This window comes from Schistocerca gregaria, unplaced genomic scaffold (assembly GCF_023897955.1).
Source record: "Schistocerca gregaria isolate iqSchGreg1 unplaced genomic scaffold, iqSchGreg1.2 ptg000749l, whole genome shotgun sequence".
NCBI classification, from domain to species: Eukaryota; Metazoa; Arthropoda; class Insecta; order Orthoptera; family Acrididae; genus Schistocerca; species Schistocerca gregaria.
In genome coordinates, this window is record NW_026062125.1 from 105,737 (window position 1) to 132,418 (window position 26,682).

The following is a 26,682-nucleotide window of genomic DNA, read 5'->3' on the forward strand; positions in this document are numbered from 1 at the left end:
TGAAAATAACGAAACACTGCGAATCGACAGATGTGCTCTTGAAATGCGTCAGAGCCTACTGTTTTGTAGGAGCGCTAAATTCCAAAAACTAACTACATTAAAAAAAAAAAAAACCTGTTCCCGTCCGACCACCGAAGATAAGCAACAACGTTTATATTCGGATCGGCGACCGCCTGGGAACTCTGGCTGTCTTCATTTCTTGCTTTCTTGTCGCTACCCCTGCCAGCCGTTTTTTCATGCTACCTTTCTCATGTGACAAAGATGCTTCGATACTGATTTTAAACTATCGTAAGATACGATATTAAGGAACTCAGTTTGAAAAGAGTGCGCCAAGGAAGACTTCCAAAGAGTCTCTGGAAATAACAAAACAGTATGAAGTGACAGAAATGTTGTGAAATACGTCAGGGCATATTGTTTTGTAGCAGTGCACAACGGCAAATTTGTAAACAAAAATTTACCTTTCGTCGCTACAAGAGATGGATACTTTGTCGAAAAGCCTGTGTCTTGTGTGCATGTTTTCGCACCTTTCCACGGCACGGCGCGGCACAGAGCTGCTCTGGTAGCTCCGAACGGCCGCACACGTCGCCTCGGACACGCCGGTTCGGCCCGCGCCCATCTCGCAGATGTTCCTCGTGCTTGTGCTGTCATATGGACCGCGACCCGAGCGGCAGCGAGCGGCAGTCGAGCAAAGTCGGGACAAGTCGGGACGGAAGGTGACAGCCGATTATGCACCGTGCGAATTACGCAAATATCTAGAAGCGCGACGCGTGTCAGGCAGGTGAGAACGCTTCTCTCGGTCCAGCAGGACACTGCCACACCCCGCGCAGTCCACCCGCCGCCCGGCCGCGCGCAATCCCTGCGACGGACAACAATAACAAGGTGCGTCTCCCGCGAGTGTCGGAGGCCGCACGAACCAAACGAATGACGGGCGGTGCAACGAGCAGCTGTGTTGTGCGTCTGACCCACGTGGCGGCGCGCCGCACTGCGCGTCGCCTTCGAGGTGGAAGGACGTGCTTTGCGTCAAATGTGCCACCGAAAATGGCGATTGCGTGTATTGGGAGGAGAGGCGAATCCTTCTTGTGCCGTGCGGCTACAGTATAAGGACGCCAACGGCCATACCATGTTGAATACACCGGTTCTCGTCCGATCACCGAAGTTAAGCAACATCGGGCCCGGTTAGTACTTGGATGGGTGACCGCCTGGGAACACCGGGTGCTGTTGGCTCCCTCTCTTCTTTCAAATTTTATGTCTCTACACCTGCCAGCCCTCTTTTCATACAAACTCTCAGGTGCGACAAAGATGCTTCCACAAGCATTTTAAACTACTGTATTAAACGAAAGATGCGAAATTACAGTAATGAACTCAGTTTGTACAAGAATGCGCGGAGGAAGAGTGATAGGAACTCGTTGAAAATAACGAAACACTGCGAATCGACAGATGTGCTCTTGAAATGCGTCAGAGAATACTGTTTTGTAGGAGCGCTAAATTCCAAAAACTAACTACATTAAAAAAAAAAAAACCTGTTCCCGTCCGACCACCGAAGATAAGCAACAACGTTTATATTCGGATCGGCGACCGCCTGGGAACTCTGGCTGTCTTCATTTCTTGCTTTCTTGTCGCTACCCCTGCCAGCCGTTTTTTCATGCTACCTTTCTCATGTGACAAAGATGCTTCGATACTGATTTTAAACTATCGTAAGATACGATATTAAGGAACTCAGTTTGAAAAGAGTGCGCCAAGGAAGACTTCCAAAGAGTCTCTGGAAATAACAAAACAGTATGAAGTGACAGAAATGTTGTGAAATACGTCAGGGCATATTGTTTTGTAGCAGTGCACAACGGCAAATTTGTAAACAAAAATTTACCTTTCGTCGCTACAAGAGATGGATACTTTGTCGAAAAGCCTGTGTCTTGTGTGCATGTTTTCGCACCTTTCCACGGCACGGCGCGGCACAGAGCTGCTCTGGTAGCTCCGAACGGCCGCACACGTCGCCTCGGACACGCCGGTTCGGCCCGCGCCCATCTCGCAGATGTTCCTCGTGCTTGTGCTGTCATATGGACCGCGACCCGAGCGGCAGCGAGCGGCAGTCGAGCAAAGTCGGGACAAGTCGGGACGGAAGGTGACAGCCGATTATGCACCGTGCGAATTACGCAAATATCTAGAAGCGCGACGCGTGTCAGGCAGGTGAGAACGCTTCTCTCGGTCCAGCAGGACACTGCCACACCCCGCGCAGTCCACCCGCCGCCCGGCCGCGCGCAATCCCTGCGACGGACAACAATAACAAGGTGCGTCTCCCGCGAGTGTCGGAGGCCGCACGAACCAAACGAATGACGGGCGGTGCAACGAGCAGCTGTGTTGTGCGTCTGACCCACGTGGCGGCGCGCCGCACTGCGCGTCGCCTTCGAGGTGGAAGGACGTGCTTTGCGTCAAATGTGCCACCGAAAATGGCGATTGCGTGTATTGGGAGGAGAGGCGAATCCTTCTTGTGCCGTGCGGCTACAGTATAAGGACGCCAACGGCCATACCATGTTGAATACACCGGTTCTCGTCCGATCACCGAAGTTAAGCAACATCGGGCCCGGTTAGTACTTGGATGGGTGACCGCCTGGGAACACCGGGTGCTGTTGGCTCCCTCTCTTCTTTCAAATTTTATGTCTCTACACCTGCCAGCCCTCTTTTCATACAAACTCTCAGGTGCGACAAAGATGCTTCCACAAGCATTTTAAACTACTGTATTAAACGAAAGATGCGAAATTACAGTAATGAACTCAGTTTGTACAAGAATGCGCGGAGGAAGAGTGATAGGAACTCGTTGAAAATAACGAAACACTGCGAATCGACAGATGTGCTCTTGAAATGCGTCAGAGCCTACTGTTTTGTAGGAGCGCTAAATTCCAAAAACTAACTACATTAAAAAAAAAAAAAACCTGTTCCCGTCCGACCACCGAAGATAAGCAACAACGTTTATATTCGGATCGGCGACCGCCTGGGAACTCTGGCTGTCTTCATTTCTTGCTTTCTTGTCGCTACCCCTGCCAGCCGTTTTTTCATGCTACCTTTCTCATGTGACAAAGATGCTTCGATACTGATTTTAAACTATCGTAAGATACGATATTAAGGAACTCAGTTTGAAAAGAGTGCGCCAAGGAAGACTTCCAAAGAGTCTCTGGAAATAACAAAACAGTATGAAGTGACAGAAATGTTGTGAAATACGTCAGGGCATATTGTTTTGTAGCAGTGCACAACGGCAAATTTGTAAACAAAAATTTACCTTTCGTCGCTACAAGAGATGGATACTTTGTCGAAAAGCCTGTGTCTTGTGTGCATGTTTTCGCACCTTTCCACGGCACGGCGCGGCACAGAGCTGCTCTGGTAGCTCCGAACGGCCGCACACGTCGCCTCGGACACGCCGGTTCGGCCCGCGCCCATCTCGCAGATGTTCCTCGTGCTTGTGCTGTCATATGGACCGCGACCCGAGCGGCAGCGAGCGGCAGTCGAGCAAAGTCGGGACAAGTCGGGACGGAAGGTGACAGCCGATTATGCACCGTGCGAATTACGCAAATATCTAGAAGCGCGACGCGTGTCAGGCAGGTGAGAACGCTTCTCTCGGTCCAGCAGGACACTGCCACACCCCGCGCAGTCCACCCGCCGCCCGGCCGCGCGCAATCCCTGCGACGGACAACAATAACAAGGTGCGTCTCCCGCGAGTGTCGGAGGCCGCACGAACCAAACGAATGACGGGCGGTGCAACGAGCAGCTGTGTTGTGCGTCTGACCCACGTGGCGGCGCGCCGCACTGCGCGTCGCCTTCGAGGTGGAAGGACGTGCTTTGCGTCAAATGTGCCACCGAAAATGGCGATTGCGTGTATTGGGAGGAGAGGCGAATCCTTCTTGTGCCGTGCGGCTACAGTATAAGGACGCCAACGGCCATACCATGTTGAATACACCGGTTCTCGTCCGATCACCGAAGTTAAGCAACATCGGGCCCGGTTAGTACTTGGATGGGTGACCGCCTGGGAACACCGGGTGCTGTTGGCTCCCTCTCTTCTTTCAAATTTTATGTCTCTACACCTGCCAGCCCTCTTTTCATACAAACTCTCAGGTGCGACAAAGATGCTTCCACAAGCATTTTAAACTACTGTATTAAACGAAAGATGCGAAATTACAGTAATGAACTCAGTTTGTACAAGAATGCGCGGAGGAAGAGTGATAGGAACTCGTTGAAAATAACGAAACACTGCGAATCGACAGATGTGCTCTTGAAATGCGTCAGAGAATACTGTTTTGTAGGAGCGCTAAATTCCAAAAACTAACTACATTAAAAAAAAAAAAACCTGTTCCCGTCCGACCACCGAAGATAAGCAACAACGTTTATATTCGGATCGGCGACCGCCTGGGAACTCTGGCTGTCTTCATTTCTTGCTTTCTTGTCGCTACCCCTGCCAGCCGTTTTTTCATGCTACCTTTCTCATGTGACAAAGATGCTTCGATACTGATTTTAAACTATCGTAAGATACGATATTAAGGAACTCAGTTTGAAAAGAGTGCGCCAAGGAAGACTTCCAAAGAGTCTCTGGAAATAACAAAACAGTATGAAGTGACAGAAATGTTGTGAAATACGTCAGGGCATATTGTTTTGTAGCAGTGCACAACGGCAAATTTGTAAACAAAAATTTACCTTTCGTCGCTACAAGAGATGGATACTTTGTCGAAAAGCCTGTGTCTTGTGTGCATGTTTTCGCACCTTTCCACGGCACGGCGCGGCACAGAGCTGCTCTGGTAGCTCCGAACGGCCGCACACGTCGCCTCGGACACGCCGGTTCGGCCCGCGCCCATCTCGCAGATGTTCCTCGTGCTTGTGCTGTCATATGGACCGCGACCCGAGCGGCAGCGAGCGGCAGTCGAGCAAAGTCGGGACAAGTCGGGACGGAAGGTGACAGCCGATTATGCACCGTGCGAATTACGCAAATATCTAGAAGCGCGACGCGTGTCAGGCAGGTGAGAACGCTTCTCTCGGTCCAGCAGGACACTGCCACACCCCGCGCAGTCCACCCGCCGCCCGGCCGCGCGCAATCCCTGCGACGGACAACAATAACAAGGTGCGTCTCCCGCGAGTGTCGGAGGCCGCACGAACCAAACGAATGACGGGCGGTGCAACGAGCAGCTGTGTTGTGCGTCTGACCCACGTGGCGGCGCGCCGCACTGCGCGTCGCCTTCGAGGTGGAAGGACGTGCTTTGCGTCAAATGTGCCACCGAAAATGGCGATTGCGTGTATTGGGAGGAGAGGCGAATCCTTCTTGTGCCGTGCGGCTACAGTATAAGGACGCCAACGGCCATACCATGTTGAATACACCGGTTCTCGTCCGATCACCGAAGTTAAGCAACATCGGGCCCGGTTAGTACTTGGATGGGTGACCGCCTGGGAACACCGGGTGCTGTTGGCTCCCTCTCTTCTTTCAAATTTTATGTCTCTACACCTGCCAGCCCTCTTTTCATACAAACTCTCAGGTGCGACAAAGATGCTTCCACAAGCATTTTAAACTACTGTATTAAACGAAAGATGCGAAATTACAGTAATGAACTCAGTTTGTACAAGAATGCGCGGAGGAAGAGTGATAGGAACTCGTTGAAAATAACGAAACACTGCGAATCGACAGATGTGCTCTTGAAATGCGTCAGAGCCTACTGTTTTGTAGGAGCGCTAAATTCCAAAAACTAACTACATTAAAAAAAAAAAAAACCTGTTCCCGTCCGACCACCGAAGATAAGCAACAACGTTTATATTCGGATCGGCGACCGCCTGGGAACTCTGGCTGTCTTCATTTCTTGCTTTCTTGTCGCTACCCCTGCCAGCCGTTTTTTCATGCTACCTTTCTCATGTGACAAAGATGCTTCGATACTGATTTTAAACTATCGTAAGATACGATATTAAGGAACTCAGTTTGAAAAGAGTGCGCCAAGGAAGACTTCCAAAGAGTCTCTGGAAATAACAAAACAGTATGAAGTGACAGAAATGTTGTGAAATACGTCAGGGCATATTGTTTTGTAGCAGTGCACAACGGCAAATTTGTAAACAAAAATTTACCTTTCGTCGCTACAAGAGATGGATACTTTGTCGAAAAGCCTGTGTCTTGTGTGCATGTTTTCGCACCTTTCCACGGCACGGCGCGGCACAGAGCTGCTCTGGTAGCTCCGAACGGCCGCACACGTCGCCTCGGACACGCCGGTTCGGCCCGCGCCCATCTCGCAGATGTTCCTCGTGCTTGTGCTGTCATATGGACCGCGACCCGAGCGGCAGCGAGCGGCAGTCGAGCAAAGTCGGGACAAGTCGGGACGGAAGGTGACAGCCGATTATGCACCGTGCGAATTACGCAAATATCTAGAAGCGCGACGCGTGTCAGGCAGGTGAGAACGCTTCTCTCGGTCCAGCAGGACACTGCCACACCCCGCGCAGTCCACCCGCCGCCCGGCCGCGCGCAATCCCTGCGACGGACAACAATAACAAGGTGCGTCTCCCGCGAGTGTCGGAGGCCGCACGAACCAAACGAATGACGGGCGGTGCAACGAGCAGCTGTGTTGTGCGTCTGACCCACGTGGCGGCGCGCCGCACTGCGCGTCGCCTTCGAGGTGGAAGGACGTGCTTTGCGTCAAATGTGCCACCGAAAATGGCGATTGCGTGTATTGGGAGGAGAGGCGAATCCTTCTTGTGCCGTGCGGCTACAGTATAAGGACGCCAACGGTCATACCATGTTGAATACACCGGTTCTCGTCCGATCACCGAAGTTAAGCAACATCGGGCCCGGTTAGTACTTGGATGGGTGACCGCCTGGGAACACCGGGTGCTGTTGGCTCCCTCTCTTCTTTCAAATTTTATGTCTCTACACCTGCCAGCCCTCTTTTCATACAAACTCTCAGGTGCGACAAAGATGCTTCCACAAGCATTTTAAACTACTGTATTAAACGAAAGATGCGAAATTACAGTAATGAACTCAGTTTGTACAAGAATGCGCGGAGGAAGAGTGATAGGAACTCGTTGAAAATAACGAAACACTGCGTATCGACAGATGTGCTCTTGAAATGCGTCAGAGCCTACTGTTTTGTAGGAGCGCTAAATTCCAAAAACTAACTACATTAAAAAAAAAAAAACCTGTTCCCGTCCGACCACCGAAGATAAGCAACAACGTTTATATTCGGATCGGCGACCGCCTGGGAACTCTGGCTGTCTTCATTTCTTGCTTTCTTGTCGCTACCCCTGCCAGCCGTTTTTTCATGCTACCTTTCTCATGTGACAAAGATGCTTCGATACTGATTTTAAACTATCGTAAGATACGATATTAAGGAACTCAGTTTGAAAAGAGTGCGCCAAGGAAGACTTCCAAAGAGTCTCTGGAAATAACAAAACAGTATGAAGTGACAGAAATGTTGTGAAATACGTCAGGGCATATTGTTTTGTAGCAGTGCACAACGGCAAATTTGTAAACAAAAATTTACCTTTCGTCGCTACAAGAGATGGATACTTTGTCGAAAAGCCTGTGTCTTGTGTGCATGTTTTCGCACCTTTCCACGGCACGGCGCGGCACAGAGCTGCTCTGGTAGCTCCGAACGGCCGCACACGTCGCCTCGGACACGCCGGTTCGGCCCGCGCCCATCTCGCAGATGTTCCTCGTGCTTGTGCTGTCATATGGACCGCGACCCGAGCGGCAGCGAGCGGCAGTCGAGCAAAGTCGGGACAAGTCGGGACGGAAGGTGACAGCCGATTATGCACCGTGCGAATTACGCAAATATCTAGAAGCGCGACGCGTGTCAGGCAGGTGAGAACGCTTCTCTCGGTCCAGCAGGACACTGCCACACCCCGCGCAGTCCACCCGCCGCCCGGCCGCGCGCAATCCCTGCGACGGACAACAATAACAAGGTGCGTCTCCCGCGAGTGTCGGAGGCCGCACGAACCAAACGAATGACGGGCGGTGCAACGAGCAGCTGTGTTGTGCGTCTGACCCACGTGGCGGCGCGCCGCACTGCGCGTCGCCTTCGAGGTGGAAGGACGTGCTTTGCGTCAAATGTGCCACCGAAAATGGCGATTGCGTGTATTGGGAGGAGAGGCGAATCCTTCTTGTGCCGTGCGGCTACAGTATAAGGACGCCAACGGCCATACCATGTTGAATACACCGGTTCTCGTCCGATCACCGAAGTTAAGCAACATCGGGCCCGGTTAGTACTTGGATGGGTGACCGCCTGGGAACACCGGGTGCTGTTGGCTCCCTCTCTTCTTTCAAATTTTATGTCTCTACACCTGCCAGCCCTCTTTTCATACAAACTCTCAGGTGCGACAAAGATGCTTCCACAAGCATTTTAAACTACTGTATTAAACGAAAGATGCGAAATTACAGTAATGAACTCAGTTTGTACAAGAATGCGCGGAGGAAGAGTGATAGGAACTCGTTGAAAATAACGAAACACTGCGAATCGACAGATGTGCTCTTGAAATGCGTCAGAGAATACTGTTTTGTAGGAGCGCTAAATTCCAAAAACTAACTACATTAAAAAAAAAAAAACCTGTTCCCGTCCGACCACCGAAGATAAGCAACAACGTTTATATTCGGATCGGCGACCGCCTGGGAACTCTGGCTGTCTTCATTTCTTGCTTTCTTGTCGCTACCCCTGCCAGCCGTTTTTTCATGCTACCTTTCTCATGTGACAAAGATGCTTCGATACTGATTTTAAACTATCGTAAGATACGATATTAAGGAACTCAGTTTGAAAAGAGTGCGCCAAGGAAGACTTCCAAAGAGTCTCTGGAAATAACAAAACAGTATGAAGTGACAGAAATGTTGTGAAATACGTCAGGGCATATTGTTTTGTAGCAGTGCACAACGGCAAATTTGTAAACAAAAATTTACCTTTCGTCGCTACAAGAGATGGATACTTTGTCGAAAAGCCTGTGTCTTGTGTGCATGTTTTCGCACCTTTCCACGGCACGGCGCGGCACAGAGCTGCTCTGGTAGCTCCGAACGGCCGCACACGTCGCCTCGGACACGCCGGTTCGGCCCGCGCCCATCTCGCAGATGTTCCTCGTGCTTGTGCTGTCATATGGACCGCGACCCGAGCGGCAGCGAGCGGCAGTCGAGCAAAGTCGGGACAAGTCGGGACGGAAGGTGACAGCCGATTATGCACCGTGCGAATTACGCAAATATCTAGAAGCGCGACGCGTGTCAGGCAGGTGAGAACGCTTCTCTCGGTCCAGCAGGACACTGCCACACCCCGCGCAGTCCACCCGCCGCCCGGCCGCGCGCAATCCCTGCGACGGACAACAATAACAAGGTGCGTCTCCCGCGAGTGTCGGAGGCCGCACGAACCAAACGAATGACGGGCGGTGCAACGAGCAGCTGTGTTGTGCGTCTGACCCACGTGGCGGCGCGCCGCACTGCGCGTCGCCTTCGAGGTGGAAGGACGTGCTTTGCGTCAAATGTGCCACCGAAAATGGCGATTGCGTGTATTGGGAGGAGAGGCGAATCCTTCTTGTGCCGTGCGGCTACAGTATAAGGACGCCAACGGCCATACCATGTTGAATACACCGGTTCTCGTCCGATCACCGAAGTTAAGCAACATCGGGCCCGGTTAGTACTTGGATGGGTGACCGCCTGGGAACACCGGGTGCTGTTGGCTCCCTCTCTTCTTTCAAATTTTATGTCTCTACACCTGCCAGCCCTCTTTTCATACAAACTCTCAGGTGCGACAAAGATGCTTCCACAAGCATTTTAAACTACTGTATTAAACGAAAGATGCGAAATTACAGTAATGAACTCAGTTTGTACAAGAATGCGCGGAGGAAGAGTGATAGGAACTCGTTGAAAATAACGAAACACTGCGAATCGACAGATGTGCTCTTGAAATGCGTCAGAGCCTACTGTTTTGTAGGAGCGCTAAATTCCAAAAACTAACTACATTAAAAAAAAAAAACCTGTTCCCGTCCGACCACCGAAGATAAGCAACAACGTTTATATTCGGATCGGCGACCGCCTGGGAACTCTGGCTGTCTTCATTTCTTGCTTTCTTGTCGCTACCCCTGCCAGCCGTTTTTTCATGCTACCTTTCTCATGTGACAAAGATGCTTCGATACTGATTTTAAACTATCGTAAGATACGATATTAAGGAACTCAGTTTGAAAAGAGTGCGCCAAGGAAGACTTCCAAAGAGTCTCTGGAAATAACAAAACAGTATGAAGTGACAGAAATGTTGTGAAATACGTCAGGGCATATTGTTTTGTAGCAGTGCACAACGGCAAATTTGTAAACAAAAATTTACCTTTCGTCGCTACAAGAGATGGATACTTTGTCGAAAAGCCTGTGTCTTGTGTGCATGTTTTCGCACCTTTCCACGGCACGGCGCGGCACAGAGCTGCTCTGGTAGCTCCGAACGGCCGCACACGTCGCCTCGGACACGCCGGTTCGGCCCGCGCCCATCTCGCAGATGTTCCTCGTGCTTGTGCTGTCATATGGACCGCGACCCGAGCGGCAGCGAGCGGCAGTCGAGCAAAGTCGGGACAAGTCGGGACGGAAGGTGACAGCCGATTATGCACCGTGCGAATTACGCAAATATCTAGAAGCGCGACGCGTGTCAGGCAGGTGAGAACGCTTCTCTCGGTCCAGCAGGACACTGCCACACCCCGCGCAGTCCACCCGCCGCCCGGCCGCGCGCAATCCCTGCGACGGACAACAATAACAAGGTGCGTCTCCCGCGAGTGTCGGAGGCCGCACGAACCAAACGAATGACGGGCGGTGCAACGAGCAGCTGTGTTGTGCGTCTGACCCACGTGGCGGCGCGCCGCACTGCGCGTCGCCTTCGAGGTGGAAGGACGTGCTTTGCGTCAAATGTGCCACCGAAAATGGCGATTGCGTGTATTGGGAGGAGAGGCGAATCCTTCTTGTGCCGTGCGGCTACAGTATAAGGACGCCAACGGCCATACCATGTTGAATACACCGGTTCTCGTCCGATCACCGAAGTTAAGCAACATCGGGCCCGGTTAGTACTTGGATGGGTGACCGCCTGGGAACACCGGGTGCTGTTGGCTCCCTCTCTTCTTTCAAATTTTATGTCTCTACACCTGCCAGCCCTCTTTTCATACAAACTCTCAGGTGCGACAAAGATGCTTCCACAAGCATTTTAAACTACTGTATTAAACGAAAGATGCGAAATTACAGTAATGAACTCAGTTTGTACAAGAATGCGCGGAGGAAGAGTGATAGGAACTCGTTGAAAATAACGAAACACTGCGAATCGACAGATGTGCTCTTGAAATGCGTCAGAGCCTACTGTTTTGTAGGAGCGCTAAATTCCAAAAACTAACTACATTAAAAAAAAAAAAACCTGTTCCCGTCCGACCACCGAAGATAAGCAACAACGTTTATATTCGGATCGGCGACCGCCTGGGAACTCTGGCTGTCTTCATTTCTTGCTTTCTTGTCGCTACCCCTGCCAGCCGTTTTTTCATGCTACCTTTCTCATGTGACAAAGATGCTTCGATACTGATTTTAAACTATCGTAAGATACGATATTAAGGAACTCAGTTTGAAAAGAGTGCGCCAAGGAAGACTTCCAAAGAGTCTCTGGAAATAACAAAACAGTATGAAGTGACAGAAATGTTGTGAAATACGTCAGGGCATATTGTTTTGTAGCAGTGCACAACGGCAAATTTGTAAACAAAAATTTACCTTTCGTCGCTACAAGAGATGGATACTTTGTCGAAAAGCCTGTGTCTTGTGTGCATGTTTTCGCACCTTTCCACGGCACGGCGCGGCACAGAGCTGCTCTGGTAGCTCCGAACGGCCGCACACGTCGCCTCGGACACGCCGGTTCGGCCCGCGCCCATCTCGCAGATGTTCCTCGTGCTTGTGCTGTCATATGGACCGCGACCCGAGCGGCAGCGAGCGGCAGTCGAGCAAAGTCGGGACAAGTCGGGACGGAAGGTGACAGCCGATTATGCACCGTGCGAATTACGCAAATATCTAGAAGCGCGACGCGTGTCAGGCAGGTGAGAACGCTTCTCTCGGTCCAGCAGGACACTGCCACACCCCGCGCAGTCCACCCGCCGCCCGGCCGCGCGCAATCCCTGCGACGGACAACAATAACAAGGTGCGTCTCCCGCGAGTGTCGGAGGCCGCACGAACCAAACGAATGACGGGCGGTGCAACGAGCAGCTGTGTTGTGCGTCTGACCCACGTGGCGGCGCGCCGCACTGCGCGTCGCCTTCGAGGTGGAAGGACGTGCTTTGCGTCAAATGTGCCACCGAAAATGGCGATTGCGTGTATTGGGAGGAGAGGCGAATCCTTCTTGTGCCGTGCGGCTACAGTATAAGGACGCCAACGGCCATACCATGTTGAATACACCGGTTCTCGTCCGATCACCGAAGTTAAGCAACATCGGGCCCGGTTAGTACTTGGATGGGTGACCGCCTGGGAACACCGGGTGCTGTTGGCTCCCTCTCTTCTTTCAAATTTTATGTCTCTACACCTGCCAGCCCTCTTTTCATACAAACTCTCAGGTGCGACAAAGATGCTTCCACAAGCATTTTAAACTACTGTATTAAACGAAAGATGCGAAATTACAGTAATGAACTCAGTTTGTACAAGAATGCGCGGAGGAAGAGTGATAGGAACTCGTTGAAAATAACGAAACACTGCGAATCGACAGATGTGCTCTTGAAATGCGTCAGAGCCTACTGTTTTGTAGGAGCGCTAAATTCCAAAAACTAACTACATTAAAAAAAAAAAACCTGTTCCCGTCCGACCACCGAAGATAAGCAACAACGTTTATATTCGGATCGGCGACCGCCTGGGAACTCTGGCTGTCTTCATTTCTTGCTTTCTTGTCGCTACCCCTGCCAGCCGTTTTTTCATGCTACCTTTCTCATGTGACAAAGATGCTTCGATACTGATTTTAAACTATCGTAAGATACGATATTAAGGAACTCAGTTTGAAAAGAGTGCGCCAAGGAAGACTTCCAAAGAGTCTCTGGAAATAACAAAACAGTATGAAGTGACAGAAATGTTGTGAAATACGTCAGGGCATATTGTTTTGTAGCAGTGCACAACGGCAAATTTGTAAACAAAAATTTACCTTTCGTCGCTACAAGAGATGGATACTTTGTCGAAAAGCCTGTGTCTTGTGTGCATGTTTTCGCACCTTTCCACGGCACGGCGCGGCACAGAGCTGCTCTGGTAGCTCCGAACGGCCGCACACGTCGCCTCGGACACGCCGGTTCGGCCCGCGCCCATCTCGCAGATGTTCCTCGTGCTTGTGCTGTCATATGGACCGCGACCCGAGCGGCAGCGAGCGGCAGTCGAGCAAAGTCGGGACAAGTCGGGACGGAAGGTGACAGCCGATTATGCACCGTGCGAATTACGCAAATATCTAGAAGCGCGACGCGTGTCAGGCAGGTGAGAACGCTTCTCTCGGTCCAGCAGGACACTGCCACACCCCGCGCAGTCCACCCGCCGCCCGGCCGCGCGCAATCCCTGCGACGGACAACAATAACAAGGTGCGTCTCCCGCGAGTGTCGGAGGCCGCACGAACCAAACGAATGACGGGCGGTGCAACGAGCAGCTGTGTTGTGCGTCTGACCCACGTGGCGGCGCGCCGCACTGCGCGTCGCCTTCGAGGTGGAAGGACGTGCTTTGCGTCAAATGTGCCACCGAAAATGGCGATTGCGTGTATTGGGAGGAGAGGCGAATCCTTCTTGTGCCGTGCGGCTACAGTATAAGGACGCCAACGGCCATACCATGTTGAATACACCGGTTCTCGTCCGATCACCGAAGTTAAGCAACATCGGGCCCGGTTAGTACTTGGATGGGTGACCGCCTGGGAACACCGGGTGCTGTTGGCTCCCTCTCTTCTTTCAAATTTTATGTCTCTACACCTGCCAGCCCTCTTTTCATACAAACTCTCAGGTGCGACAAAGATGCTTCCACAAGCATTTTAAACTACTGTATTAAACGAAAGATGCGAAATTACAGTAATGAACTCAGTTTGTACAAGAATGCGCGGAGGAAGAGTGATAGGAACTCGTTGAAAATAACGAAACACTGCGAATCGACAGATGTGCTCTTGAAATGCGTCAGAGCCTACTGTTTTGTAGGAGCGCTAAATTCCAAAAACTAACTACATTAAAAAAAAAAAAAAAACCTGTTCCCGTCCGACCACCGAAGATAAGCAACAACGTTTATATTCGGATCGGCGACCGCCTGGGAACTCTGGCTGTCTTCATTTCTTGCTTTCTTGTCGCTACCCCTGCCAGCCGTTTTTTCATGCTACCTTTCTCATGTGACAAAGATGCTTCGATACTGATTTTAAACTATCGTAAGATACGATATTAAGGAACTCAGTTTGAAAAGAGTGCGCCAAGGAAGACTTCCAAAGAGTCTCTGGAAATAACAAAACAGTATGAAGTGACAGAAATGTTGTGAAATACGTCAGGGCATATTGTTTTGTAGCAGTGCACAACGGCAAATTTGTAAACAAAAATTTACCTTTCGTCGCTACAAGAGATGGATACTTTGTCGAAAAGCCTGTGTCTTGTGTGCATGTTTTCGCACCTTTCCACGGCACGGCGCGGCACAGAGCTGCTCTGGTAGCTCCGAACGGCCGCACACGTCGCCTCGGACACGCCGGTTCGGCCCGCGCCCATCTCGCAGATGTTCCTCGTGCTTGTGCTGTCATATGGACCGCGACCCGAGCGGCAGCGAGCGGCAGTCGAGCAAAGTCGGGACAAGTCGGGACGGAAGGTGACAGCCGATTATGCACCGTGCGAATTACGCAAATATCTAGAAGCGCGACGCGTGTCAGGCAGGTGAGAACGCTTCTCTCGGTCCAGCAGGACACTGCCACACCCCGCGCAGTCCACCCGCCGCCCGGCCGCGCGCAATCCCTGCGACGGACAACAATAACAAGGTGCGTCTCCCGCGAGTGTCGGAGGCCGCACGAACCAAACGAATGACGGGCGGTGCAACGAGCAGCTGTGTTGTGCGTCTGACCCACGTGGCGGCGCGCCGCACTGCGCGTCGCCTTCGAGGTGGAAGGACGTGCTTTGCGTCAAATGTGCCACCGAAAATGGCGATTGCGTGTATTGGGAGGAGAGGCGAATCCTTCTTGTGCCGTGCGGCTACAGTATAAGGACGCCAACGGCCATACCATGTTGAATACACCGGTTCTCGTCCGATCACCGAAGTTAAGCAACATCGGGCCCGGTTAGTACTTGGATGGGTGACCGCCTGGGAACACCGGGTGCTGTTGGCTCCCTCTCTTCTTTCAAATTTTATGTCTCTACACCTGCCAGCCCTCTTTTCATACAAACTCTCAGGTGCGACAAAGATGCTTCCACAAGCATTTTAAACTACTGTATTAAACGAAAGATGCGAAATTACAGTAATGAACTCAGTTTGTACAAGAATGCGCGGAGGAAGAGTGATAGGAACTCGTTGAAAATAACGAAACACTGCGAATCGACAGATGTGCTCTTGAAATGCGTCAGAGAATACTGTTTTGTAGGAGCGCTAAATTCCAAAAACTAACTACATTAAAAAAAAAAAAACCTGTTCCCGTCCGACCACCGAAGATAAGCAACAACGTTTATATTCGGATCGGCGACCGCCTGGGAACTCTGGCTGTCTTCATTTCTTGCTTTCTTGTCGCTACCCCTGCCAGCCGTTTTTTCATGCTACCTTTCTCATGTGACAAAGATGCTTCGATACTGATTTTAAACTATCGTAAGATACGATATTAAGGAACTCAGTTTGAAAAGAGTGCGCCAAGGAAGACTTCCAAAGAGTCTCTGGAAATAACAAAACAGTATGAAGTGACAGAAATGTTGTGAAATACGTCAGGGCATATTGTTTTGTAGCAGTGCACAACGGCAAATTTGTAAACAAAAATTTACCTTTCGTCGCTACAAGAGATGGATACTTTGTCGAAAAGCCTGTGTCTTGTGTGCATGTTTTCGCACCTTTCCACGGCACGGCGCGGCACAGAGCTGCTCTGGTAGCTCCGAACGGCCGCACACGTCGCCTCGGACACGCCGGTTCGGCCCGCGCCCATCTCGCAGATGTTCCTCGTGCTTGTGCTGTCATATGGACCGCGACCCGAGCGGCAGCGAGCGGCAGTCGAGCAAAGTCGGGACAAGTCGGGACGGAAGGTGACAGCCGATTATGCACCGTGCGAATTACGCAAATATCTAGAAGCGCGACGCGTGTCAGGCAGGTGAGAACGCTTCTCTCGGTCCAGCAGGACACTGCCACACCCCGCGCAGTCCACCCGCCGCCCGGCCGCGCGCAATCCCTGCGACGGACAACAATAACAAGGTGCGTCTCCCGCGAGTGTCGGAGGCCGCACGAACCAAACGAATGACGGGCGGTGCAACGAGCAGCTGTGTTGTGCGTCTGACCCACGTGGCGGCGCGCCGCACTGCGCGTCGCCTTCGAGGTGGAAGGACGTGCTTTGCGTCAAATGTGCCACCGAAAATGGCGATTGCGTGTATTGGGAGGAGAGGCGAATCCTTCTTGTGCCGTGCGGCTACAGTATAAGGACGCCAACGGCCATACCATGTTGAATACACCGGTTCTCGTCCGATCACCGAAGTTAAGCAACATCGGGCCCGGTTAGTACTTGGATGGGTGACCGCCTGGGAACACCGGGTGCTGTTGGCTCCCTCTCTTCTTTCAAATTTTATGTCTCTACACCTGCCAGCCCTCTTTTCATACAAACTCTCAGGTGCGACAAAGATGCTTCCACAAGCATTTTAAACTACTGTATTAAACGAAAGATGCGAAATTACAGTAATGAACTCAGTTTGTACAAGAATGCGCGGAGGAAGAGTGATAGGAACTCGTTGAAAATAACGAAACACTGCGTATCGACAGATGTGCTCTTGAAATGCGTCAGAGCCTACTGTTTTGTAGGAGCGCTAAATTCCAAAAACTAACTACATTAAAAAAAAAAAAACCTGTTCCCGTCCGACCACCGAAGATAAGCAACAACGTTTATATTCGGATCGGCGACCGCCTGGGAACTCTGGCTGTCTTCATTTCTTGCTTTCTTGTCGCTACCCCTGCCAGCCGTTTTTTCATGCTACCTTTCTCATGTGACAAAGATGCTTCGATACTGATTTTAAACTATCGTAAGATACGATATTAAGGAACTCAGTTTGAAAAGAGTGCGCCAAGGAAGACTTCCAAAGAGTCTCTGGAAATAACAAAACAGTATGAAGTGACAGAAATGTTGTGAAATACGTCAGGGCATATTGTTTTGTAGCAGTGCACAACGGCAAATTTGTAAACAAAAATTTACCTTTCGTCGCTACAAGAGATGGATACTTTGTCGAAAAGCCTGTGTCTTGTGTGCATGTTTTCGCACCTTTCCACGGCACGGCGCGGCACAGAGCTGCTCTGGTAGCTCCGAACGGCCGCACACGTCGCCTCGGACACGCCGGTTCGGCCCGCGCCCATCTCGCAGATGTTCCTCGTGCTTGTGCTGTCATATGGACCGCGACCCGAGCGGCAGCGAGCGGCAGTCGAGCAAAGTCGGGACAAGTCGGGACGGAAGGTGACAGCCGATTATGCACCGTGCGAATTACGCAAATATCTAGAAGCGCGACGCGTGTCAGGCAGGTGAGAACGCTTCTCTCGGTCCAGCAGGACACTGCCACACCCCGCGCAGTCCACCCGCCGCCCGGCCGCGCGCAATCCCTGCGACGGACAACAATAACAAGGTGCGTCTCCCGCGAGTGTCGGAGGCCGCACGAACCAAACGAATGACGGGCGGTGCAACGAGCAGCTGTGTTGTGCGTCTGACCCACGTGGCGGCGCGCCGCACTGCGCGTCGCCTTCGAGGTGGAAGGACGTGCTTTGCGTCAAATGTGCCACCGAAAATGGCGATTGCGTGTATTGGGAGGAGAGGCGAATCCTTCTTGTGCCGTGCGGCTACAGTATAAGGACGCCAACGGCCATACCATGTTGAATACACCGGTTCTCGTCCGATCACCGAAGTTAAGCAACATCGGGCCCGGTTAGTACTTGGATGGGTGACCGCCTGGGAACACCGGGTGCTGTTGGCTCCCTCTCTTCTTTCAAATTTTATGTCTCTACACCTGCCAGCCCTCTTTTCATACAAACTCTCAGGTGCGACAAAGATGCTTCCACAAGCATTTTAAACTACTGTATTAAACGAAAGATGCGAAATTACAGTAATGAACTCAGTTTGTACAAGAATGCGCGGAGGAAGAGTGATAGGAACTCGTTGAAAATAACGAAACACTGCGAATCGACAGATGTGCTCTTGAAATGCGTCAGAGAATACTGTTTTGTAGGAGCGCTAAATTCCAAAAACTAACTACATTAAAAAAAAAAAACCTGTTCCCGTCCGACCACCGAAGATAAGCAACAACGTTTATATTCGGATCGGCGACCGCCTGGGAACTCTGGCTGTCTTCATTTCTTGCTTTCTTGTCGCTACCCCTGCCAGCCGTTTTTTCATGCTACCTTTCTCATGTGACAAAGATGCTTCGATACTGATTTTAAACTATCGTAAGATACGATATTAAGGAACTCAGTTTGAAAAGAGTGCGCCAAGGAAGACTTCCAAAGAGTCTCTGGAAATAACAAAACAGTATGAAGTGACAGAAATGTTGTGAAATACGTCAGGGCATATTGTTTTGTAGCAGTGCACAACGGCAAATTTGTAAACAAAAATTTACCTTTCGTCGCTACAAGAGATGGATACTTTGTCGAAAAGCCTGTGTCTTGTGTGCATGTTTTCGCACCTTTCCACGGCACGGCGCGGCACAGAGCTGCTCTGGTAGCTCCGAACGGCCGCACACGTCGCCTCGGACACGCCGGTTCGGCCCGCGCCCATCTCGCAGATGTTCCTCGTGCTTGTGCTGTCATATGGACCGCGACCCGAGCGGCAGCGAGCGGCAGTCGAGCAAAGTCGGGACAAGTCGGGACGGAAGGTGACAGCCGATTATGCACCGTGCGAATTACGCAAATATCTAGAAGCGCGACGCGTGTCAGGCAGGTGAGAACGCTTCTCTCGGTCCAGCAGGACACTGCCACACCCCGCGCAGTCCACCCGCCGCCCGGCCGCGCGCAATCCCTGCGACGGACAACAATAACAAGGTGCGTCTCCCGCGAGTGTCGGAGGCCGCACGAACCAAACGAATGACGGGCGGTGCAACGAGCAGCTGTGTTGTGCGTCTGACCCACGTGGCGGCGCGCCGCACTGCGCGTCGCCTTCGAGGTGGAAGGACGTGCTTTGCGTCAAATGTGCCACCGAAAATGGCGATTGCGTGTATTGGGAGGAGAGGCGAATCCTTCTTGTGCCGTGCGGCTACAGTATAAGGACGCCAACGGCCATACCATGTTGAATACACCGGTTCTCGTCCGATCACCGAAGTTAAGCAACATCGGGCCCGGTTAGTACTTGGATGGGTGACCGCCTGGGAACACCGGGTGCTGTTGGCTCCCTCTCTTCTTTCAAATTTTATGTCTCTACACCTGCCAGCCCTCTTTTCATACAAACTCTCAGGTGCGACAAAGATGCTTCCACAAGCATTTTAAACTACTGTATTAAACGAAAGATGCGAAATTACAGTAATGAACTCAGTTTGTACAAGAATGCGCGGAGGAAGAGTGATAGGAACTCGTTGAAAATAACGAAACACTGCGAATCGACAGATGTGCTCTTGAAATGCGTCAGAGCCTACTGTTTTGTAGGAGCGCTAAATTCCAAAAACTAACTACATTAAAAAAAAAAAACCTGTTCCCGTCCGACCACCGAAGATAAGCAACAACGTTTATATTCGGATCGGCGACCGCCTGGGAACTCTGGCTGTCTTCATTTCTTGCTTTCTTGTCGCTACCCCTGCCAGCCGTTTTTTCATGCTACCTTTCTCATGTGACAAAGATGCTTCGATACTGATTTTAAACTATCGTAAGATACGATATTAAGGAACTCAGTTTGAAAAGAGTGCGCCAAGGAAGACTTCCAAAGAGTCTCTGGAAATAACAAAACAGTATGAAGTGACAGAAATGTTGTGAAATACGTCAGGGCATATTGTTTTGTAGCAGTGCACAACGGCAAATTTGTAAACAAAAATTTACCTTTCGTCGCTACAAGAGATGGATACTTTGTCGAAAAGCCTGTGTCTTGTGTGCATGTTTTCGCACCTTTCCACGGCACGGCGCGGCACAGAGCTGCTCTGGTAGCTCCGAACGGCCGCACACGTCGCCTCGGACACGCCGGTTCGGCCCGCGCCCATCTCGCAGATGTTCCTCGTGCTTGTGCTGTCATATGGACCGCGACCCGAGCGGCAGCGAGCGGCAGTCGAGCAAAGTCGGGACAAGTCGGGACGGAAGGTGACAGCCGATTATGCACCGTGCGAATTACGCAAATATCTAGAAGCGCGACGCGTGTCAGGCAGGTGAGAACGCTTCTCTCGGTCCAGCAGGACACTGCCACACCCCGCGCAGTCCACCCGCCGCCCGGCCGCGCGCAATCCCTGCGACGGACAACAATAACAAGGTGCGTCTCCCGCGAGTGTCGGAGGCCGCACGAACCAAACGAATGACGGGCGGTGCAACGAGCAGCTGTGTTGTGCGTCTGACCCACGTGGCGGCGCGCCGCACTGCGCGTCGCCTTCGAGGTGGAAGGACGTGCTTTGCGTCAAATGTGCCACCGAAAATGGCGATTGCGTGTATTGGGAGGAGAGGCGAATCCTTCTTGTGCCGTGCGGCTACAGTATAAGGACGCCAACGGCCATACCATGTTGAATACACCGGTTCTCGTCCGATCACCGAAGTTAAGCAACATCGGGCCCGGTTAGTACTTGGATGGGTGACCGCCTGGGAACACCGGGTGCTGTTGGCTCCCTCTCTTCTTTCAAATTTTATGTCTCTACACCTGCCAGCCCTCTTTTCATACAAACTCTCAGGTGCGACAAAGATGCTTCCACAAGCATTTTAAACTACTGTATTAAACGAAAGATGCGAAATTACAGTAATGAACTCAGTTTGTACAAGAATGCGCGGAGGAAGAGTGATAGGAACTCGTTGAAAATAACGAAACACTGCGAATCGACAGATGTGCTCTTGAAATGCGTCAGAGCCTACTGTTTTGTAGGAGCGCTAAATTCCAAAAACTAACTACATTAAAAAAAAAAAAAAAACCTGTTCCCGTCCGACCACCGAAGATAAGCAACAACGTTTATATTCGGATCGGCGACCGCCTGGGAACTCTGGCTGTCTTCATTTCTTGCTTTCTTGTCGCTACCCCTGCCAGCCGTTTTTTCATGCTACCTTTCTCATGTGACAAAGATGCTTCGATACTGATTTTAAACTATCGTAAGATACGATATTAAGGAACTCAGTTTGAAAAGAGTGCGCCAAGGAAGACTTCCAAAGAGTCTCTGGAAATAACAAAACAGTATGAAGTGACAGAAATGTTGTGAAATACGTCAGGGCATATTGTTTTGTAGCAGTGCACAACGGCAAATTTGTAAACAAAAATTTACCTTTCGTCGCTACAAGAGATGGATACTTTGTCGAAAAGCCTGTGTCTTGTGTGCATGTTTTCGCACCTTTCCACGGCACGGCGCGGCACAGAGCTGCTCTGGTAGCTCCGAACGGCCGCACACGTCGCCTCGGACACGCCGGTTCGGCCCGCGCCCATCTCGCAGATGTTCCTCGTGCTTGTGCTGTCATATGGACCGCGACCCGAGCGGCAGCGAGCGGCAGTCGAGCAAAGTCGGGACAAGTCGGGACGGAAGGTGACAGCCGATTATGCACCGTGCGAATTACGCAAATATCTAGAAGCGCGACGCGTGTCAGGCAGGTGAGAACGCTTCTCTCGGTCCAGCAGGACACTGCCACACCCCGCGCAGTCCACCCGCCGCCCGGCCGCGCGCAATCCCTGCGACGGACAACAATAACAAGGTGCGTCTCCCGCGAGTGTCGGAGGCCGCACGAACCAAACGAATGACGGGCGGTGCAACGAGCAGCTGTGTTGTGCGTCTGACCCACGTGGCGGCGCGCCGCACTGCGCGTCGCCTTCGAGGTGGAAGGACGTGCTTTGCGTCAAATGTGCCACCGAAAATGGCGATTGCGTGTATTGGGAGGAGAGGCGAATCCTTCTTGTGCCGTGCGGCTACAGTATAAGGACGCCAACGGCCATACCATGTTGAATACACCGGTTCTCGTCCGATCACCGAAGTTAAGCAACATCGGGCCCGGTTAGTACTTGGATGGGTGACCGCCTGGGAACACCGGGTGCTGTTGGCTCCCTCTCTTCTTTCAAATTTTATGTCTCTACACCTGCCAGCCCTCTTTTCATACAAACTCTCAGGTGCGACAAAGATGCTTCCACAAGCATTTTAAACTACTGTATTAAACGAAAGATGCGAAATTACAGTAATGAACTCAGTTTGTACAAGAATGCGCGGAGGAAGAGTGATAGGAACTCGTTGAAAATAACGAAACACTGCGAATCGACAGATGTGCTCTTGAAATGCGTCAGAGAATACTGTTTTGTAGGAGCGCTAAATTCCAAAAACTAACTACATTAAAAAAAAAAAAACCTGTTCCCGTCCGACCACCGAAGATAAGCAACAACGTTTATATTCGGATCGGCGACCGCCTGGGAACTCTGGCTGTCTTCATTTCTTGCTTTCTTGTCGCTACCCCTGCCAGCCGTTTTTTCATGCTACCTTTCTCATGTGACAAAGATGCTTCGATACTGATTTTAAACTATCGTAAGATACGATATTAAGGAACTCAGTTTGAAAAGAGTGCGCCAAGGAAGACTTCCAAAGAGTCTCTGGAAATAACAAAACAGTATGAAGTGACAGAAATGTTGTGAAATACGTCAGGGCATATTGTTTTGTAGCAGTGCACAACGGCAAATTTGTAAACAAAAATTTACCTTTCGTCGCTACAAGAGATGGATACTTTGTCGAAAAGCCTGTGTCTTGTGTGCATGTTTTCGCACCTTTCCACGGCACGGCGCGGCACAGAGCTGCTCTGGTAGCTCCGAACGGCCGCACACGTCGCCTCGGACACGCCGGTTCGGCCCGCGCCCATCTCGCAGATGTTCCTCGTGCTTGTGCTGTCATATGGACCGCGACCCGAGCGGCAGCGAGCGGCAGTCGAGCAAAGTCGGGACAAGTCGGGACGGAAGGTGACAGCCGATTATGCACCGTGCGAATTACGCAAATATCTAGAAGCGCGACGCGTGTCAGGCAGGTGAGAACGCTTCTCTCGGTCCAGCAGGACACTGCCACACCCCGCGCAGTCCACCCGCCGCCCGGCCGCGCGCAATCCCTGCGACGGACAACAATAACAAGGTGCGTCTCCCGCGAGTGTCGGAGGCCGCACGAACCAAACGAATGACGGGCGGTGCAACGAGCAGCTGTGTTGTGCGTCTGACCCACGTGGCGGCGCGCCGCACTGCGCGTCGCCTTCGAGGTGGAAGGACGTGCTTTGCGTCAAATGTGCCACCGAAAATGGCGATTGCGTGTATTGGGAGGAGAGGCGAATCCTTCTTGTGCCGTGCGGCTACAGTATAAGGACGCCAACGGCCATACCATGTTGAATACACCGGTTCTCGTCCGATCACCGAAGTTAAGCAACATCGGGCCCGGTTAGTACTTGGATGGGTGACCGCCTGGGAACACCGGGTGCTGTTGGCTCCCTCTCTTCTTTCAAATTTTATGTCTCTACACCTGCCAGCCCTCTTTTCATACAAACTCTCAGGTGCGACAAAGATGCTTCCACAAGCATTTTAAACTACTGTATTAAACGAAAGATGCGAAATTACAGTAATGAACTCAGTTTGTACAAGAATGCGCGGAGGAAGAGTGATAGGAACTCGTTGAAAATAACGAAACACTGCGAATCGACAGATGTGCTCTTGAAATGCGTCAGAGCCTACTGTTTTGTAGGAGCGCTAAATTCCAAAAACTAACTACATTAAAAAAAAAAAACCTGTTCCCGTCCGACCACCGAAGATAAGCAACAACGTTTATATTCGGATCGGCGACCGCCTGGGAACTCTGGCTGTCTTCATTTCTTGCTTTCTTGTCGCTACCCCTGCCAGCCGTTTTTTCATGCTACCTTTCTCATGTGACAAAGATGCTTCGATACTGATTTTAAACTATCGTAAGATACGATATTAAGGAACTCAGTTTGAAAAGAGTGCGCCAAGGAAGACTTCCAAAGAGTCTCTGGAAATAACAAAACAGTATGAAGTGACAGAAATGTTGTGAAATACGTCAGGGCATATTGTTTTGTAGCAGTGCACAACGGCAAATTTGTAAACAAAAATTTACCTTTCGTCGCTACAAGAGATGGATACTTTGTCGAAAAGCCTGTGTCTTGTGTGCATGTTTTCGCACCTTTCCACGGCACGGCGCGGCACAGAGCTGCTCTGGTAGCTCCGAACGGCCGCACACGTCGCCTCGGACACGCCGGTTCGGCCCGCGCCCAACTCGCAGATGTTCCTCGTGCTTGTGCTGTCATATGGACCGCGACCCGAGCGGCAGCGAGCGGCAGTCGAGCAAAGTCGGGACAAGTCGGGACGGAAGGTGACAGCCGATTATGCACCGTGCGAATTACGCAAATATCTAGAAGCGCGACGCGTGTCAGGCAGGTGAGAACGCTTCTCTCGGTCCAGCAGGACACTGCCACACCCCGCGCAGTCCACCCGCCGCCCGGCCGCGCGCAATCCCTGCGACGGACAACAATAACAAGGTGCGTCTCCCGCGAGTGTCGGAGGCCGCACGAACCAAACGAATGACGGGCGGTGCAACGAGCAGCTGTGTTGTGCGTCTGACCCACGTGGCGGCGCGCCGCACTGCGCGTCGCCTTCGAGGTGGAAGGACGTGCTTTGCGTCAAATGTGCCACCGAAAATGGCGATTGCGTGTATTGGGAGGAGAGGCGAATCCTTCTTGTGCCGTGCGGCTACAGTATAAGGACGCCAACGGCCATACCATGTTGAATACACCGGTTCTCGTCCGATCACCGAAGTTAAGCAACATCGGGCCCGGTTAGTACTTGGATGGGTGACCGCCTGGGAACACCGGGTGCTGTTGGCTCCCTCTCTTCTTTCAAATTTTATGTCTCTACACCTGCCAGCCCTCTTTTCATACAAACTCTCAGGTGCGACAAAGATGCTTCCACAAGCATTTTAAACTACTGTATTAAACGAAAGATGCGAAATTACAGTAATGAACTCAGTTTGTACAAGAATGCGCGGAGGAAGAGTGATAGGAACTCGTTGAAAATAACGAAACACTGCGAATCGACAGATGTGCTCTTGAAATGCGTCAGAGAATACTGTTTTGTAGGAGCGCTAAATTCCAAAAACTAACTACATTAAAAAAAAAAAAACCTGTTCCCGTCCGACCACCGAAGATAAGCAACAACGTTTATATTCGGATCGGCGACCGCCTGGGAACTCTGGCTGTCTTCATTTCTTGCTTTCTTGTCGCTACCCCTGCCAGCCGTTTTTTCATGCTACCTTTCTCATGTGACAAAGATGCTTCGATACTGATTTTAAACTATCGTAAGATACGATATTAAGGAACTCAGTTTGAAAAGAGTGCGCCAAGGAAGACTTCCAAAGAGTCTCTGGAAATAACAAAACAGTATGAAGTGACAGAAATGTTGTGAAATACGTCAGGGCATATTGTTTTGTAGCAGTGCACAACGGCAAATTTGTAAACAAAAATTTACCTTTCGTCGCTACAAGAGATGGATACTTTGTCGAAAAGCCTGTGTCTTGTGTGCATGTTTTCGCACCTTTCCACGGCACGGCGCGGCACAGAGCTGCTCTGGTAGCTCCGAACGGCCGCACACGTCGCCTCGGACACGCCGGTTCGGCCCGCGCCCATCTCGCAGATGTTCCTCGTGCTTGTGCTGTCATATGGACCGCGACCCGAGCGGCAGCGAGCGGCAGTCGAGCAAAGTCGGGACAAGTCGGGACGGAAGGTGACAGCCGATTATGCACCGTGCGAATTACGCAAATATCTAGAAGCGCGACGCGTGTCAGGCAGGTGAGAACGCTTCTCTCGGTCCAGCAGGACACTGCCACACCCCGCGCAGTCCACCCGCCGCCCGGCCGCGCGCAATCCCTGCGACGGACAACAATAACAAGGTGCGTCTCCCGCGAGTGTCGGAGGCCGCACGAACCAAACGAATGACGGGCGGTGCAACGAGCAGCTGTGTTGTGCGTCTGACCCACGTGGCGGCGCGCCGCACTGCGCGTCGCCTTCGAGGTGGAAGGACGTGCTTTGCGTCAAATGTGCCACCGAAAATGGCGATTGCGTGTATTGGGAGGAGAGGCGAATCCTTCTTGTGCCGTGCGGCTACAGTATAAGGACGCCAACGGCCATACCATGTTGAATACACCGGTTCTCGTCCGATCACCGAAGTTAAGCAACATCGGGCCCGGTTAGTACTTGGATGGGTGACCGCCTGGGAACACCGGGTGCTGTTGGCTCCCTCTCTTCTTTCAAATTTTATGTCTCTACACCTGCCAGCCCTCTTTTCATACAAACTCTCAGGTGCGACAAAGATGCTTCCACAAGCATTTTAAACTACTGTATTAAACGAAAGATGCGAAATTACAGTAATGAACTCAGTTTGT

General features: G+C 51.4%; 19 non-coding genes across 19 annotated transcripts; all 19 read left to right on the plus strand.

Moving 5' to 3' along the window:
* The first annotated feature begins 1,105 nt into the window (after window positions 1-1,105).
* LOC126321530 (5S ribosomal RNA) lies at window positions 1,106-1,224 on the plus strand. The gene has a single exon (XR_007558299.1). It is a non-coding gene; the product is annotated as a 5S ribosomal RNA (ribosomal RNA).
* A 1,287-nt stretch (window positions 1,225-2,511) lies between these two features.
* Window positions 2,512-2,630, plus strand: LOC126321531 (5S ribosomal RNA). The gene has a single exon (XR_007558300.1). It is a non-coding gene; the product is annotated as a 5S ribosomal RNA (ribosomal RNA).
* Window positions 2,631-3,918: 1,288 nt separating this feature from the next.
* On the plus strand, window positions 3,919-4,037 carry LOC126321532 (5S ribosomal RNA). The gene has a single exon (XR_007558301.1). It is a non-coding gene; the product is annotated as a 5S ribosomal RNA (ribosomal RNA).
* A 1,287-nt stretch (window positions 4,038-5,324) lies between these two features.
* Window positions 5,325-5,443, plus strand: LOC126321533 (5S ribosomal RNA). The gene has a single exon (XR_007558302.1). It is a non-coding gene; the product is annotated as a 5S ribosomal RNA (ribosomal RNA).
* Window positions 5,444-6,731: 1,288 nt separating this feature from the next.
* LOC126321550 (5S ribosomal RNA) lies at window positions 6,732-6,850 on the plus strand. Its single transcript, XR_007558318.1, has one exon. It is a non-coding gene; the product is annotated as a 5S ribosomal RNA (ribosomal RNA).
* Window positions 6,851-8,137: 1,287 nt separating this feature from the next.
* LOC126321534 (5S ribosomal RNA) lies at window positions 8,138-8,256 on the plus strand. Its single transcript, XR_007558303.1, has one exon. It is a non-coding gene; the product is annotated as a 5S ribosomal RNA (ribosomal RNA).
* A 1,287-nt stretch (window positions 8,257-9,543) lies between these two features.
* LOC126321535 (5S ribosomal RNA) lies at window positions 9,544-9,662 on the plus strand. Its single transcript, XR_007558304.1, has one exon. It is a non-coding gene; the product is annotated as a 5S ribosomal RNA (ribosomal RNA).
* A 1,286-nt stretch (window positions 9,663-10,948) lies between these two features.
* LOC126321536 (5S ribosomal RNA) lies at window positions 10,949-11,067 on the plus strand. Its single transcript, XR_007558305.1, has one exon. It is a non-coding gene; the product is annotated as a 5S ribosomal RNA (ribosomal RNA).
* Window positions 11,068-12,354: 1,287 nt separating this feature from the next.
* LOC126321538 (5S ribosomal RNA) lies at window positions 12,355-12,473 on the plus strand. The gene has a single exon (XR_007558306.1). It is a non-coding gene; the product is annotated as a 5S ribosomal RNA (ribosomal RNA).
* Window positions 12,474-13,759: 1,286 nt separating this feature from the next.
* Window positions 13,760-13,878, plus strand: LOC126321539 (5S ribosomal RNA). Its single transcript, XR_007558307.1, has one exon. It is a non-coding gene; the product is annotated as a 5S ribosomal RNA (ribosomal RNA).
* A 1,290-nt stretch (window positions 13,879-15,168) lies between these two features.
* LOC126321541 (5S ribosomal RNA) lies at window positions 15,169-15,287 on the plus strand. Its single transcript, XR_007558309.1, has one exon. It is a non-coding gene; the product is annotated as a 5S ribosomal RNA (ribosomal RNA).
* Window positions 15,288-16,574: 1,287 nt separating this feature from the next.
* LOC126321542 (5S ribosomal RNA) lies at window positions 16,575-16,693 on the plus strand. The gene has a single exon (XR_007558310.1). It is a non-coding gene; the product is annotated as a 5S ribosomal RNA (ribosomal RNA).
* Window positions 16,694-17,980: 1,287 nt separating this feature from the next.
* LOC126321543 (5S ribosomal RNA) lies at window positions 17,981-18,099 on the plus strand. Its single transcript, XR_007558311.1, has one exon. It is a non-coding gene; the product is annotated as a 5S ribosomal RNA (ribosomal RNA).
* Window positions 18,100-19,385: 1,286 nt separating this feature from the next.
* Window positions 19,386-19,504, plus strand: LOC126321544 (5S ribosomal RNA). Its single transcript, XR_007558312.1, has one exon. It is a non-coding gene; the product is annotated as a 5S ribosomal RNA (ribosomal RNA).
* A 1,286-nt stretch (window positions 19,505-20,790) lies between these two features.
* LOC126321545 (5S ribosomal RNA) lies at window positions 20,791-20,909 on the plus strand. The gene has a single exon (XR_007558313.1). It is a non-coding gene; the product is annotated as a 5S ribosomal RNA (ribosomal RNA).
* A 1,290-nt stretch (window positions 20,910-22,199) lies between these two features.
* Window positions 22,200-22,318, plus strand: LOC126321546 (5S ribosomal RNA). Its single transcript, XR_007558314.1, has one exon. It is a non-coding gene; the product is annotated as a 5S ribosomal RNA (ribosomal RNA).
* Window positions 22,319-23,605: 1,287 nt separating this feature from the next.
* Window positions 23,606-23,724, plus strand: LOC126321547 (5S ribosomal RNA). The gene has a single exon (XR_007558315.1). It is a non-coding gene; the product is annotated as a 5S ribosomal RNA (ribosomal RNA).
* Window positions 23,725-25,010: 1,286 nt separating this feature from the next.
* LOC126321548 (5S ribosomal RNA) lies at window positions 25,011-25,129 on the plus strand. Its single transcript, XR_007558316.1, has one exon. It is a non-coding gene; the product is annotated as a 5S ribosomal RNA (ribosomal RNA).
* A 1,287-nt stretch (window positions 25,130-26,416) lies between these two features.
* Window positions 26,417-26,535, plus strand: LOC126321549 (5S ribosomal RNA). Its single transcript, XR_007558317.1, has one exon. It is a non-coding gene; the product is annotated as a 5S ribosomal RNA (ribosomal RNA).
* Window positions 26,536-26,682: the final 147 nt, after the last annotated feature.